Below are 4,407 nucleotides of genomic sequence, written 5' to 3'. Positions count from 1 at the left end.
ATTGTCTATAATATGCACAGGGACTGGTATTCTCTATAATATACACAGGGGGTGTTATTTTCAAAATATACAGCGTCTTATTCTCTATAATATACACAGACTGTTATTCTCTGTAATATACACACATACTGTTAATCTTTAAAATATAGAAAGGGGCTGTTATTCTCCATAATATACACACAGAATGTTATTCTCTATAATATAGACAGGGGCAGTTATTCTCTATTATATACACTTGACTATTATTCTCTATAATATACACAGGGGCCTTTATTCTCTATAATATACACAGGGACTGTTATTCTCTATAATATACACAGCGCTGTTACTCTATATTATACACAGGTACTGCAATGCTCTTTACTATGCACAGGGGCTGTTATTCTCTATAATATACACAGGGCCTGTTATTCTCTATACTATACACAAGGGCTGTTTTGTCAATAATATAGACAGGGGCTGTTATTCTCTACAATACACAGGGACTGTTACTCTCTATAATATACACAGGGAATGTATCTCTATGATATAAACAGGGTCTGTTATTCTCTATAATATACACAGACTGTCATTCTCTGTAATAGACAGAGGGGCTGTCATTCTCTATAATATACATAGGGACTGATATTCTCTATAATATACACAGGGTAGGGACTGTTAGTTTCTATAATATACACATGGGCTGTTATTTTCTAGAATGTACACAAGGACTGTTATTCTCTACAATGTATATGGGGGCTGTTAATCTGTATAATATACACAGGGGCAGTTATTCTCTATTATATACACATGACTATTATTCTCTATAATATACACAGGGGCCTTTATTCTCTATAATATACACAGGGACTGTTATTCTCTATAATATACACAGCGCTGTTACTCTATATTATACACAGGTACTGCAATGCTCTTTACTATGCACAGGGGCTGTTATTCTCTATAATACACACAGGGACTGTTATTCTCTATAATATACACAGGGCCTGTTATTCTCTATACTATACACAAGGGCTGTTTTGTCAATAATATAGACAGGGGCTGTTATTCTCTATAATATACACAGGGGCTGTTATTCTCTATAGTATACACATTGAACTCGTAGTTTGGGATCTGACTGTAAACCCCCTGAGCATTTAGCGGAATGGTTGCAGTATTGCCAAATTGTGGGCCGTGGAAATTACGTCTCTCTCTCCCTCCCTCTCTGAGTGATTTGGAGAAGAAGGTTCAGAAAAGGGAAGGAGTTCTAGAACAAACTTGACGTCAGAGGAACTGTTTGCGCTAACACTCTCTCGCAGCACTATAAAGGGGCTCCGAGCAAGTACCGAGCACAGGCAGGGAAAGAGTCACAACCATTGTACTCGCAGGATCCAGGCGCCATCACTGCTGGTCTCCTATTTCAAGAAGCTCTTTTCCTCTTCGGTTGTGGTCTTCGGTTGTGGTCTTCGATTGTGGTCGTCCATTGCGGTCTTCAATTGGTATTTTTGGATTGTAATTTTCAATTGTGGTCTCCGATTTTGGTCTTTCCCATAAGGGGAGCTCGATGGATCCCAACTCGTCCTTCAGCAACCTGACCTGCCACCCGGCTGTCGTCAACTACCGCTACTTTGGTGCCCTATTGGGGATCCTGGTGACTACCGTGGGGACCGTAGGCAACGTCATGACGTTGCTGGCTTTTGCCACCGACAAGAGCATCCGCACCCGCCTCAACGTGCTCATCCTCAACCTGACAGTGGCCGACCTCATCTACTGCGCCTTCCTCCAGCCCGTGACGACAGACACCTTCATCCACTTCGCCTGGCGCCAGGGTGAGGGCATGTGCCGTGTCTTCGGCCTGATCCTCTTTGTGGCTAACGCTGTCTCCATCTTCAGCCTGATCCTCATCGCCATGAGCCGCTTCGTCCTCATCTCGGACGCCCGGTGGTTCGACCGTGTCTACTCCCGCCGCACGATGCCCTTCTTCCTGGCCCTGCCCTGGCTGTTGGGCCTGACTCTCTTCGGGCCCCTCTGGAATATTTATGTCTTCCTGCCGCCTGTCTGCACCTGCAGCTTCCACCGGGAGCGAGGGAGGCCTTACACCACCATCCTCATGTTCTTCATGTTTGGACTTGGGCTGAGCTGCATTGGGATTTTCTACTTCCTCATCCATCGCAAGGTGAAGGCGGCTTCCCAGGCACTGGAGGGGTACCGGCTGGAGGGCGATGGTCGCGGGAGGAAGCCAACGGGGGCAGGGGTATCCGCTGCAGACAGCGGGATCGCCGACGGGCCCAGCGCCAACTCCCTCTCCGGGGAGGCGCCCACCAGGTCGACTGATGCCACCAGCGTTGAGATCGCAGCCGCTGGCAGAGAAATCGCCCTCCAGGCCGGGGAAAGCGGGACCTCCAGCTGCCAGGCCAAGAGGAGCAACAGCGGCGTTTCGCAAGGTGACCCGCATGTGCTTCGCCATGTTCCTGGACTACGTGACCTGCTACTTCCCCTTCTGCTTCCTGCATGTGGTGGACGGGAAGAAGCGGGCCCCCGTTCTCGTCCATATGGTGGCCGGCAATTTCACCTGGCTGAATAGCTGCATCAACCCAATCCTCTACGCCATAATGAACCGGCAGTTCAAGGACGCCTACTGGGGGGTACTGCGCAAGGGAGCCAACCTCGCCCGCCCGTGGAGGCAATAGGAAGTTTCTTTGAGCACACCTTCCCACCTCCCTCCCACCCAAGAGTCTGTTGCATAGGAAAAGGATCAGGACTTTCACCCCCTCTGCTCCAGCCTGCTACACATCAACAGGTGGAAGCTATTCTTCCCCCTCTACTTTGACTTGGTGAGGCCACGACTGGGAGATTGTTTGCCTCCTCATGTAAAGATGGTCGGTTTAGCACCAGAGTGAGAGCAGGGAAGGTTTACCAGAACAATTCCTGAGATACCATGAATGACATTGGAGGAGAGATGGAGTCAGTTAGGATTGTATTATCCCGCGGCGTTCAGACGAATGTTGGAGGGACTTATAGAAACCTACGAATTTAGAACAGGATCAGACAGGGTAGATGCAGGATGGAAAATCTCGATGGTGGGAGTTTCCATAACCAGGGGGTCTTGGTTTGAGGATACGGAGTAGACCGTTTAGGGCAGAAATGAGGAGCAATTTCATCATTCAAATATCGGTTGGTCTGTGGAATTCGCTACCACAGGAAGCAATTGAGACCAAAACATTGTATGTTTTCGAGAAGCGGTTAGATATAACACTTGATGCAATGGAATTTGAAGGGGTGGGGAACAGGTGACTGAGTTATAATTTAAACGTGGAATGCCCGAATCATTTTTTTCCAATTAAGGGGCAATTTAGCGTGGCCAATCCACCTACACTACACATCTTTGGGTTGTGGGGGAGAAACCCACGCAAACACGGGGAGAATGTGAAAGCTCCACACTGACACTGACCCAGAGCCGGGATGAACCTGGGACCTCGGTGCCATGAGGCAGCAGTGCTAACCCACTGCGCCACCTGGCTTCCCGGTTGGTGACTGAGTTGGATCATCAGCCAAGATCACAATGAAGATCGGAGAAGGCTCGAAGGGTAGAATGGACTATACATTTTCTCCAAAAGCTGAATTGGGCTTTTATTTCTTGATGTTTTTCTGGGAGTTACGGTAACTGTTAATGGGGTATTGTGTTGCTGCATTAATTAACGGATAACTGTAAGGCTTATTGGCTTATGTGATGTTAAAGTTATTTTCATGCTGTATTAATAAAGTTTTGTTGTAATCTAACATATCATCGTCGCTTTGTAGGATCACTCCTTTTTTTTCTAAGTTTTAGAGTTCCCAATTATTTTTTTCAATTAAGGGGCAATTTAGAGTGGTCAATCTACCTATCCTGCACATCTTTCGGTTGTGGGGATGAAACCAACGCAGACACGGGGAGAATGCCACGCAGTGCGGGCAAACTCCACACGGACAGCGACCCAGTGCCGGGATTCGAACCCGGGTCTTCAGCGTCACAGGCAGCAATGCTAACCACTGTGCCGCCGTGTTGGATCACTTCTGAAGTACGGTATCTTTCCGCACAGCCTCATGGCGGTTTCGGCCCAGTTTCCGACCGACTACTTGGGTCAGTGACCGTAATAGACACATAGGCTGGATTCCGCGGCGAGTGGGGAGGCTCTGCACCGCCTCCGGCGTCCCCACCGTCAACCTGCGGCTTCCTCCTCCAGGGTCTTCCACAAAATATTCCGCGCGAGGTGTGACGGGCTCCCACCCAGTTCCGACTCTTCACCCTCCCGCTTCTCGTCTCCAACTCTGTCTCCATCTTCTAGCTGGTCACTTCACGTTTCTTAAACATCCCCCGATGGGATGATACATTCGGGCCGTAGACAGGGGTCCGCGCAGGCGGGCGATCCCGACACTTAGTCAGGACGG

General features: G+C 48.5%; 1 pseudogene; it reads left to right on the top strand.

The window, feature by feature from the left end:
- The first annotated feature begins 1,372 nt into the window (after positions 1–1,372).
- LOC119960743 lies at positions 1,373–3,759 on the top strand (annotated as a pseudogene).
- Positions 3,760–4,407: the final 648 nt, after the last annotated feature.

This window comes from Scyliorhinus canicula, unplaced genomic scaffold (assembly GCF_902713615.1).
Source record: "Scyliorhinus canicula unplaced genomic scaffold, sScyCan1.1, whole genome shotgun sequence".
Taxonomy (NCBI): domain Eukaryota; kingdom Metazoa; phylum Chordata; class Chondrichthyes; order Carcharhiniformes; family Scyliorhinidae; genus Scyliorhinus; species Scyliorhinus canicula.
Note: the sequence above shows the minus strand (reverse complement) of the source record. Positions and strands in the feature narration are given on the sequence as shown.